The sequence below is a fragment of the Malus domestica genome, chromosome 01 (assembly GCF_042453785.1).
Source record: "Malus domestica chromosome 01, GDT2T_hap1".
Classification (NCBI taxonomy): domain Eukaryota; kingdom Viridiplantae; phylum Streptophyta; class Magnoliopsida; order Rosales; family Rosaceae; genus Malus; species Malus domestica.
The window spans coordinates 20,311,129-20,324,253 of record NC_091661.1 but is presented as its reverse complement, the minus strand read 5'-3'; positions in this window follow the sequence as shown (position 1 = coordinate 20,324,253).

Genomic DNA, 13,125 nt, shown 5'->3' with positions numbered 1-13,125 from the left:
GACCATGTGTGCTTATTTATTTTTTTTAATTTTTACAAATTTCTTTTCATCATAAGAGTATAAATATATAAAATTTGATTAAATGATTAGGAAGTTTAATTAGAATCAATGGTTTTTGTTGTTTAAAATTAACGAGAGCTCATAAGTTCAAAATGCTAAGTGCATGTTTATTATTTTCAATTTTTACGAATTTTTGTTTGGTTAATTTATTTTTAATTAGTAGCTAGTAGCTATGCGGGGTTGTTATTTTTAAACATTTGTTCAAATTCAAGTCTAATATTCAATAAAGAGTCATGCGTTGACCAAATTTTTAGACCAAATTTGCAAATCATATGACGAGTCATCAAAAAGTTTAATTTAATACCCATTTATTCCTTTTACATATCAATTAAAGACTAAAAAACATCATTATTTTTTTAGTCCCATATTGACAGGGTTAGTAAATAAGAAAAAGCATCTCACGATTTATACAAAAACACTTTAAATGTTCAAATAGAAAACAAAACTCATATCTATCTACTTGCAAACCCGGTTTTTTTTTTGTTTTCTTCTCACGATACAAAATAAATTAGTTTTTCCGTGTTTATAAATTATTAAGTTTGAAGTGATTTTCTGAGTATAATTTTATCGTTGTCTTATGTGTGAAAATAAATAATTTTCTTATATAAAGTGAGGGCACATTTTTTTGCAGAGCCCTAGGCCTAAAAAATCTCTAGACCGGCCTTGTCCTCCAGTCACATCTGTTCATCGTATATTGTACGGTCAAGAATTATTGTAAATCTTTTTATTTAAAATTAAATATAAATAATATTTGACAAAAACTTATTGTACGATGTACGATGAACGGATGTGATTGGAAGATCTCCGAAATCCTCGCAAAGAGGTCTGGAGAGAATCCTCATTCATTTACTTTAACCAATACCAAAATTTATTACTTTTAAATTACAAGTTTTATACTTACACGTTTATTAAAGAATAATATGTTGCAGTTCTATTTAGAATAGGAATGTGATTGTGTAAATCCTAGGAAATATGGGAATGTATCTTATGTTCCTATTAGGATTAGATTACCTATTAAATGTTGTAATCCTAAAGGGAAAGGTTTTACCCTTCCTACTACTATAAATAAAGGCACAATGGGGTGAGATAACACACACCCACAATTACACATCTCTCGATTCTTCTCTCTATTGCCGCACCCCCTCTCTCTAAGGCCTCCATAATTGTTCAGTAAATTATGCCTACAACACGTTATAAGCACGTTCTTGACGCTACACTAACAAGAGAGTTTGATCTTCAATTTGGGAAGTATTACGTTTTAATCATTCTTTTCATGATTAATTTATTATTTTATTAAATTGATCTACATGCTATTGATTCAATTTAATTTTTCTGTGTTGAACGTAATACAACACATTGGAGAATTCCGGCTTTCAAGAAGGATCTTCTACAAATTCAAAGGCTTTTGTTGTTTTCTGCTACTCAGGTACGCTTAAAATAAAGGAAGATATTTGAAACGACCCATGAAGCATGAAAACATTCCCCATGATGCATGAACCCCCTACATTTATATTTACCTTCCGATATATATATTGTATATGTTTCATATATTTGTCAATATATATATATTTGTTTCATGCATTACGCAATAATTGCTATATGGAATTTGTGAGTCAAAGAATTGAAAGAAATTAGAAGCATATTAGGGTTTTCCTAAACCCTAAAGGATTTGAAAAAAAAATGGGGGAATCAGGACATGGTGCGGCACACCATCGCACCATCATTGTGCAAATAATCACCAGGCCTAGGCCTGGATTTTACCTCGGTAGGGCCTGCAGCCCTGAGCCTATGCACACTGGCCTTGGCCCGCAGCCATCCAACCTGCCCAATTGTCTGGGCTGTCCTCCCATACACACGCTGCAACCTTTTTGGTTGCTGGGTTTTGTTGCTCTGGCCCGCATACATATAGCCAGCATATGTTGGGCTTGTCATTGCGCCACCCATACCCAAGCCCGCGACCTGCAGTCACTATGGGGCTGCTTTCACGTAACCAACCTTCGCTGGGATCCCCGTGATAACCCATAGGCCAGCTTGCGCTAGACCTGTCCGTGCACTCCCTTGTGGCCCAAAACACGACCCAGTTGCGGCTAGGGTCTCCCATTCCTCACCCGTGGCCTGCAGCCACCACCAAAGGAACATTTGGACCTCGCCTTATGCTTAAGGCACCCAACCCGTGCCTCTTAACCCCCAGCATTAAGCCCAATTATTTTTGGGGCTCTATTTTCGATCCAATAACATTATTTTAATATTATTTTGCTTCTACAATCGACCCCGAATGGTCCCGATCTATTGAATTAATTAAAAGTGACCTGCAGTCCATTAATCTAATAATGAATCCAAAATTATTGACCTGAAGATCACTTTTGGACATTAACGATTCAATAATTTATTTCTCTTCTTTAAACCGTCACATACTTTCGTAGTAACGAAGCTCTCACACTTGAGTTCCCGAAGACAACTCAAATCCACTACACTAAGTTAGTATATTGCATTATGAGTTTCTTGCAGGAACATCTCTTTTATGAACTAAATGTTCATAAACTAAATCGAACATGTAGTTTCGAATTTAGTGCCTTTGAAACTAAAAGTTTTCATAAAACAATACACCCATGAAAACCCGATGTTTTTCATGAAAACCATGTCTTAGAACTCGAATGTTCTAACTTTAATGCTTATGGATGATTCATTCCCATAGCACCAATCATATCTTGTTCCTTCAAATTCAGTGAATTGTCGAACCGTCACAAGTTTGATTTTCCTGATTTGGATGTTTCTAATAGAAACCACTTTATGTGGGGTACAAGATGTGAATCTCCACATGACTATTAAGAAGCTGAGAAACCATTGATGCCAACAATGGCATGGAAAAGCTGAATAAGCCTCTGCCATGATCTTCATTCGAAGACTTATGCTCAAACCATTACAAATGGAAGTACTCCCCGAAGGAGGATTCCATGACTCTTTGGCTCACTTCTATAGACCGTCTAATCATGAAAGATATTGCCCAAAGCAAACCATGATTACGTCTATGAATGAGTACAATTCTGAAGTTTATAAATCCGATCGAATTTTGACTGGAGAATACTTTTCTCGTCCTTCCTTGTTTCTAACTCGCCCCTGAAGCAGTAGTGTAGATAGCAAAAGTTTATCAAATTCTTGGATCTGATTACTACAACAAACGTAAGAGAAAGGTATGGACCCAGTTTGGTCAAAGCCTACCAAATGGTGATGCACTGCTTCGGCAAGGATACACTGAATGGCATACTCTCTCACAATCCAATTTTGAGTTTGTTTTGACAAACATATGGTAGAATCAGGGCCTGCCAAGGTGTGGCATCATGCCTGACGCGTGATCCTTGGCACCCAAGACCTAAAACTTCAAGAATAAGGGATAATATTTCGAACCTCAACCTTGCAAGAATCTAGTCCCGTCTTATTGGCCGAATCCCCTTAGTAAATTTACTTTGTGAACATTTTTCCATGTTCTTGGATTCAAGTTTGGTGTATGTTTTACTTATGGATAATCTTATTGATATTGTCCTCGAATATGAGTTAATTGAATCATGTTTCTTAATACATGTGACCGATTCAATTAAACACGTGATTAGGTAGGAATGTGGGAAAGTTAGTTGTCTGGATGAATGCGTACTATGCACACTAACTTTACACCTAAATCACATCTCTAAAAACGACTTCAGGTCTATCCAACCTGATTAAGAGCATTGGCACACTCCTCGTTGTATGAATGATACTGAATTATCATTTAAAGGACCTTAAATTCTTCCTGACGTTGAGTTTTTAAGGATATTCGAGATGACAATGATCATAAATGATACCACTGAAGAAAATAGAGTGAAATATCTTTGCACCACCTCCAAAAATGAGCATGAAGCTTTGATTTGGGGCTAATAGGTTGTCTCCCAACTGGGAATACACCACATATGGCCGGCCTATAGCCTGGTGATTGAGCAGTTTACTTGCTTTGGCACGACCTTTTGGGATACTTAGGTCGAACAATGATGCTACAACGCATCTCCTTATCTGAAGTAAGGATTTTGTGCCTACAAGCACACTTTGCCAATCCTGCTAATTAGGGAAATTGATTTTCTATATCATTTCTTGCAAAGATACGACACAACTCCATTTTCGCAGTGGATTCAAGGGAATATATGTGGACTAATCTAACCAAAATGCGGACCATATAAATATTTATGGTTTTGGTTGATGAATCGACAAACTGGTCACATGTTTGTCCACACACATTATGCTAAACCTCTTGGCCGATTAAGGGTTCACCACCCTACTTATCCCTTAAGGTCTGGAAGACTGGATAATGCTAGAGAGTTTATATCGACGGTTTTCGATAAAGTATTGCATGTCATTTTGGGTTTTTAATTGAACATCGCATTTCCATGTTCACCCCAAATAGCCTAGCCTAGCGATCATAAAGCGCAATTTAAATGATCGCCTGAATTTTGGTAAATGTACCAAGTTTTCGGTCTTTGCCTAGGGCTATGCAATCTTGCCCGCAGCTATGTTGGTCCGCCTTGAGGCCCATTGCCACCCAACCTATATGACGTTACAGTTGGTTACTAGGTACGAACCTGACGACTTTCGTATTTACGCATTTGGGTGCGCATTTCATATGCCAAGTTGCGCCGCCGCAACATACCACCATGGGTCCTCAAAGGAGGATGTGTATTTTTTGTCGATCATGATTCTCCTTCACATTAGCTCTCTTCGAGCCCTTGCACACGATCTCTTTACCGCTTATTTGCGGGTTGTCACTTTAATGAGACAGTCTTTCCGCCGTTAGGGAGAGATAAAAACGTCAACGTTCCTGTAGAACGGCATGAATTTGCATGGACGTTGCCCATTATATCTCATCTCGATCCCCATATCGCACAAGTGTGATAAGCAAGTGCAACGAATTCTAGATTTCAGAATGTTGCTCCAGACGCATTCCTCTGATCTAGCTAAAGTGACGAGATCATATACCAGCTGCAAACATGCATGCAAGGATAGATGTACTTAACGAACGTTGAGTCAACATCCATGGAGGGTGTGCCGCCCATGTTGGATGGTTTGGACGCCCCTGTTGGACGGTCTGGTACACCGATGGATAGCCAATCAATATGTCTTGGCCTGGAGCACGACATATCATTCGGTTCGTAGGATTCACTTCCCTAGAAGAGGAAGACACGACACAACAATGAATCTAAACTCGATCGCTGTCTCAAATCATTTCCATCTCATGAGATTAATCCGGATAACTCCAGAGACTTGAAGTTATTGGTCCAGTATACTAGTTTGGATGAGAAAATGGAATTGAAATGAGATTATCATCGATGATGTTTTCACTTATATGGTAGCTACCAACATAAATGAAAAGCGACTATATCGAACCGTGTTCCGTTGATTAAGTGACAACGTAGAACTGATTGGACAACTAAAGTTACAATCCAGGTCAAATTCCTTACCAAAGTGTGTATTGGACCTGTCGTTCCTACGCTGCCAAAGGTAACCCTGTTGAGTTACAAGTGGGAAAGGAAACATTATGAGATGAATGAAATAGTGCAATATGATGCACACCTTACGACACAAGGTTTCTCTCAAACGTCATGTGATTGATAACAACATTATGAAATGTGGTTAGTATTTCTCCATGGGGATATAAATACGGAGATTTACGTGTAAGTTCCCGAAGAATTACATAGACTGGTTCAAATAGTTCCAAACCACGGACCACCTTCTTAACTCGTTTTGAGGCGTTCACTTATGGATTGAAACATTCGACGGATGTGGTATATCCGTCTAAGTGATTATTTGATCAGTCAAGGATATGAATTATGCCATTACGTGTTAAATTATGAAGTCTTATTCCAAATTACTAGAGTTACAGTTTATGTCGTTAACACGAATCTCACTAAGACTCTGGAAGAGCTCTCGCACCTGAAGATGGAATTTGAGATGAAGGATCTTGGAAAAACTCACTTATGCCTTGACCTGAAGTTAGAGCATTGTTCTGAAGGTATTTTGGTCTACCAGTCGAACTACACCCCGAATGTGTCACCTTTGAGTATACCTTTGATCATCCACACGTTATATGCAAATGAAACCCTTGAAGAGGTTATGGAATTCGAAATTCCATATCTAAAAGTTTAACTTTACGCTTCGTTGTACTTAGCTTATTGTTTTTAGACGGGACATCTCCTTCGTTGTTGATCTTGGTAAAGATGCAGCACCGCGCCTACATGCAACCACTGAATTGGTATTAAAGACGTACCCTGAAGGTATTATATGGGCAAATCCCAACTCATCTTGAGCAGATCTAACCCCCTGATCCTCGTAATGATGCTTGCCTTGTTTGTTATGCTGACATTGGTTACTTATCAAACCCGCACAAGGCAAAATCCCCGAATGGTTATGTCTTTACCGTTAGGGATATCGCAATATCTTGGAGGTCCACAATATGACCCTAGTTGCGAAATCTTCGAATCGTTCCAAGACTCACCTTACTTCACTATGCCACAAGTAAGACATGGTTAGGAGTTCTTGTTGAGCATCTTCGAAGTACCTGCTACATTTTCATCCATCGTTGAGTCTCAACGACGATCCATGAATATTATGCCACATGTATCAACCTGACCAAGCCATGATACATCAACGAAGTCAACACCAAGACATTTTGCGTCTACATCTACATCAGCAAAACATCAGGAGATTGAAGTCATGCAAACCGATCCCAGACAACCTTGTCGACCTCTACATGATGTCACTGCCGAAGTCAACCTTCCAGAAGCTTGTTCGAGGAATTGGTATGCCTAACTACTCATATGCAATGCTTGTAGTTCTCATTTGGAAGTTATGTCAAACTCAGGGGGAGTATCCAGAAGTATACTCACTTGATCTTAATGTACTCTTTTTCCCTACGATTAGGAGCATTTTTCCCACTGGGTTTTTGCTACCTAACTAGGTTTTAACGAGGCACCCATCCTGGGTTGATCATACCCTTGAGAGCTCTTCTACTTGCGTCCAAAAGACGTATAGTTTTGACTTAATGCAACTTCTCACTTTTCTCCTTAAACTATGGGTTTTTCTCCCATCTTGGGTTTTACCATAGCGAGGTTTTGTGAGTTTTACTTTTTATGCATTCTTCCGTTGATTTAAGACTCGCATTTGCCAATTGTGCCGACGACTTCATCAACTGTACTGACTTCATCAATGAAGACTTGATGCGCCATTTACTTGAGTATTTACACACTCAAGGGGGAGTGTTGCAGTCTTATTTAGAATAGGAATGTGATTGTGTAAATCCTAGGAAATATGAGAATGTATCTTATATTCCTATTAGGATTAGATTACCTATTAAATGTTGTAATCCTAAAGGGAAAGGTTTTACCCTTCCTACTACTATAAATAAAGACATAATGGGGTGAGATAACACACACCCACAATTACACATCTCTCTATTCTTCTCTCTATTGCTGCACCCCCTCTATCTCTAAGGCCTTCATAATTGTTCAGTAAATTATGCCTACAACATAATATATATTATTAACATGATTATTTTATTCAATTCTAAATCCAAACTGACCTAGGTCCTAGGTTTTCTAGGGAGAATTCATAGTTTTGAGAGAAATTTTATTTGAACTCATTCAATTTATTTTTTCACCTAATTTATTCTTTGCACCCATATTATTTTTAATTAAATAACTAATATCTCTTTAAATCCAAATTTATTATCTAAACTTCCCTCCCAAATCTAATTCAAAATGTAAAGTTATCTTTGCACCCATTTAAAAAATAAATTCTCAAATTAAATAGTTTTGTTTTGAAAACACTCGAAAGTGAAAAAGCATTATGGGTCCTTTGTCCCTCCTCCCACCGTGATCTCTTCAACTAACTGGTCCCAATTCCAATGCATATCCGAATTCTTCAATTGTTTTCGTGGCAAGGGTCAATATATCTAACAAAGCCTTGAGTTTTAAACAACAATTCTCTCTGTATATATACTAGTAACTAGTAAGGCTGCTGTTATTAACATTGGAGAAAAAATAGTTGTTTAGAACTAACATTCATCTTCACATGGTTACAGTTTTTGTAATTTATACTCGTATTTTTCTAATCAAAACCTTGAGTTTTGAATATACTTGAATCTTCTGAGGGTTAAAGTATTTGTGAGCATATTCAAGTACTGTAGCTATTATTTTGGGCCATAAACCAAATTGTTTTGTCTGCAATATAATTGATGTGGAGATCTCCTTTAAACAAATATTAAAAAACTTATATTCATAGAAAGCGTTTCATACATATCCTAGAAATTTGGTGTGTGTGACAATTTTTTAATACTTTCACTTCGGCGGTGCAGAAAGTTTAAACTATGAGCAGTCTGGGATTGACGGAAAAAAAAATTGAAAATCAAGTACTCATCTTCTAACTCTGAAAAAAAAATTGAAACCAAACGAACAAAAAATTTCCATAAGTCGAGTCATAATTTAATTGGAGGATTGATCAAAACTTCATCACCATCTATCGATAAAAAAAAAACTTGTTTTTTCTCTATGAGAGCCTATAGGGTTTTAGCCAGAATGAACGCAGGATAAATAAGGAGTGATGGTAGGGTTTAATTATAGTGTGTGGGTTTATTGATGAATTTAAGTTTTATTATTAATTTCATATTGTACTTGATGACAATTATGCAATGGATAAAAAAGACAATTAATATTTAAATTTTAAATTGCGTGTAGAAAGATGTTACATGAGTTTAAATAAAAAAAATTTAGTTTTAATATTTTATTATTTTATCAATTCAAGAACTCACAGGGTTTTAGGTTTTCTAGGAAGTAATTATTAGGTTTTATTATTTTATTCATTTGAATAAGTACTTATACATTTTTTAGGAGTAATTGTTAGCTTTCAAGTTTGGCTTTTAATTATTTAGTTTTCTGAAGGCACAGCTAGAATAGTACGGCTAATTTTTCCAAAAAGCTACGAATTCACAATCCACAAAGACAGTCTGCAAGTGTGAAAGTCCCACTGATTTCTCTCGTCAATTAGTAAGCTTTTTACCACTTTATTCTTAATTAGTTTATTAGTTTATTGTTTGAATTTAAGAGTCTGTGCTTGAAATTTTAATTTTGAATTGAATATATTTTTCTGATAGATCTGTTAAGAATATAATTTATCATATAAAATTGTGTTAATGTTGTCTAATTTGAAACTTTCAAGTGTATTATTATATAACTTTATATTAGGGGTGGAAAAAAAAAACCGAATATCCCAAACCAAACCGAAAAATTCCCGAAACCAAACTGAAAATCCCGAAATGTTCGGTACCCAATATCGAACCAAACCGAAAGTTTCGGTAAGGGAATCAGTTTCAAGTTTTAGTTTTTTTCGGTATTCCCAAATCGAACAGAAATATATATATATTATTTAAGTTTTAAATATATATTTAGAATTGTAACAGCCGTCGGATTTGGTTGAGATTTAATCTCAACCGTTGAATCTATCAAACCCTAGTAAATTACACTCTCTGTCTCCATCTCTCTCGACATTCACCTCACATTGCACTCACTCTCTGTCTCTCTCGCCGCTTGCCTCGCTCGTCATACTTAAACCCTCACGTCACCACCCTCGTCGCCGAATCACGTCCATCGGCGCCGCTTTCCTTCTCAATCTCTCTCAATTCAAGTCATCCAGTGCATTGTGCAAATCTCCCCAGGTAAATGTTTGAATTAATTTAAGGTTGTCTATTCGTTTTTGAATCCGGCTAAACAAGTGACTCACCTGAGTCACATTTTTCTGGACAATCACCACCTCTCTGATCTCTCTCTCTCTCAGTCTCTCAACTTCTCATCCCTCACATAGCCACAATGGAGGAGCCTTCCTTCACGAATTACGGCCAACGCTACTCTCCTTCTTAGTCTCTCTTGATTCAAGTCATCCAGTGCAAATCTCCCCCAAATCAGTTAAATGTTTGAATTAATTTAGGGTTTGCATTTTAATTTAGGGTTAGAATTCGAGATTAGGGTTTCTGAAATTTAGCACTTGGAAGATTTGAGTATATTGAATACTGAGCGTTTAGGGGTTAAAGGAATTCGAGATTAGGGTTTCGGGATGTTTGTAATGCAGCACCATAAATGTGTTTACAGTTTGTTTAATGGTTCTTTTATATATGAAGATGTTGAACTTATGAACTGTTAAATACCCACATAACTGCTTAGTGGTTTTTTTATTTATGAAGATGTTGAACTGATGAAGAAACTGAACTGATGAACTGTCAAATACCCACATAATTGGATAGTGTTACTTTTACATATGAAGATGTTGAACTGATGAAGATATTGAATTGATGAACTATCAAATACTTTGACAATCCCAAATTGTTCCAAAAGCCCAATAATATTTCCGGAATCTAGAATTGTCCCGAAATCTCGAAAATTTGGTTTGTGATTGGTGTTGAAATTGGGATTTCCGTAAATTTTGGTTTGGGAATCGGGAAAACGGTTTTGGTTCAGTATCCCATACCGAACTAGCCCAACTTTATATAGGTAACAAAAAAATGATTTCGTAGTATAATTTTAGCTTAACTAAGCCACAAAATAATTCCAGGCTCCACTATTGGAATCTACATATTAAATTCAAACTACCAAGAGCTTTGCACAAAACATACATCTTTATAGATGATGGGGAGGAAATGAAAGCAATTTCATGCCTAAATACCACAATCTTGATATCAAAAAATCTGAAACCTTTCTAAGAAAATGAAATGCCACCTCCACCTCCAGCTCCTCGACCACCTCAAGTTGAAGTTCAACAACGTCAAAATCAATCACTACCTCCATGACAACCCATTTTATGGGGAAGGGGTCAACCATCAACATAAGAGACCAACAATATTCATAAACTTTAAGCTTTGCTTTTTTGCTTTTGGTTTGTAACTTAATTATTTTGAAACTTTGGCTTGTAACTAATTTTTTTGCTTTTGGGTTTGTTACTACATATATTTTAAAACATTGGCTAGTAACTAATTTTGTTTTTGTTTTTGGATTTCTTACTTAATTTATTTTTATTGCATGCATGTGTAGTAGAAATTGAATAGACAGATCACAGATTCTATTGTTCACAGATTGGCAAATTGGTTGTATACTTATATGTCAACATTTAGTCCAACAAATTGGCAGATTGGCAACCTGGCTATGTGTCAAATTTCAATATAAAAGGTTGAATTTTAGCCCAAAAGCATAATATGTCAAATTTTTGTCCAAAAGCCCAAAACCATTTTGGGATTCCCGATTTGTCCCGAAATCCCGAAACTATTTCGGGATTCTCGAAAAATTGGCTTAGGATCAGTATGGAAATTGGGATTCCCGAAAATTTCAGTTTGGGAATCGGAACAAGGGTTTCGGTTCGGTATCCCATACCAAACCACCCCTAGGAAGTAATTATTAGGTTTTATTATTTTATTCATTTGAATAAGTACTTATACGTTTTTTAGGAGTAATTGTTAGCTTTCAAGTTTGGCTTTTAACTATTCAGTTTTCTGAAGGCCCAGATAGAACAATACGGCTCATATTTCCAAAAAGCTTTCACAGTCCACAAAGATAGCCTGCAAGTCTGAAAGTCTCACTGATTTATCTTGTCAATTAGTACTGATAAGATTTTTACTACTCATGTGAACGGGCTTAAATCTCCTATTTTACTTGCAAGAATCACAAGGTTATTGTAGTATAAACGAATCTCGCAAGGTCGTCTCCACAGGGACTATTAAATAATTCGAAACTAATCAGATTCCATTTAATTATTGTAAAGTAGAAATTGAAGTGATTGATTTTATAACCTAATTAAAATAAAAACGAAATTAATGAATTAAAATAAACAATCTGCAATATTAGAGCTAGAGAGAAAAGAAAACAGTTTTAGGAGAATAAAATTAAGAAAGCACTAGGGTTCCACCATCACCTAGCAATCCTATGAATTTTTACCCATTACTTATGATCTATACATGCCACTTTGAAGGTTAGATTTTCCTAATTCATATTCTACTTGGAACCTCCAACATAGAACGTATATCTAACATGCAACCCGTCCGGACGTTCGGATCAAATCTGAACATGAAAGACTCATTATGCTTTATGAAAATCCTTTGAAAAACCATGCAATCCTTAAGACGTGATATTCATCCTAAGTGAAATTACAATTATTAATCACAAGAAGCCAGCGTCAATTTCAGGGAACCTTCCGACCAAAATTGCATCAAATTACTTTTCTAAAGATCCTAATGGTGATCAGGCATTAAGACAATTAGATAGTTTTTATCCCGGTGATTAACAATTCAAAGTATGCATGCAATCAATCATAAACAATTATATAAAAATCACATATTCATGCTAAGGCTCAAGGTTTCGACCTAGCAATAGAATTAGTTACACATATTCATAATTGAAATCATAGAAAATATTACTAAGAAAAGGATTGAAAACACCTTAGAGTAGAAAATTTCCAAGAACCCTAGCAATTCTCTCTGTCTCCAAAATTGCATAAAAGAAAGCGTAGTCTAAAACTGTAGACGGCCAAGCAATATATTTGTTAAACCCCCTCACAAACCCTAAAAACAGGTCCTTTCTTTCCACTAGGAAACTAATAATAATAATTAAATAAAATAGGAAACATAACCCTAAATTAAATGGTGAAATTCGCCTAAAATATGAACACCCACGTTTTGGACCCATAAGCTACTCCAAAACTGACCCAATATAGCTGGATTTAATGTTTGGAATATTCTGAACACTTCTCCAGAAGGCCACGAACCCATCTGAGGTCATATTGGGCTCCAAAAACGTCATTTAAGCCCAAAAACATCATTTTCCAGCACTGCGCACTGCTTCTTTATTCCACCACCAGAAAATAACCGCTTGGTAAAAAAATCCAAAATTTTGATATGATCAAGCTAAGTGACTCACGAACGTCCTCCAACTGGAATTACTCCAAAACCCATCCATTGGGTCCTGTTTTGCACCAGAGGAAGTCGAAAGCCCTATATTGAAAATACAATTCAAA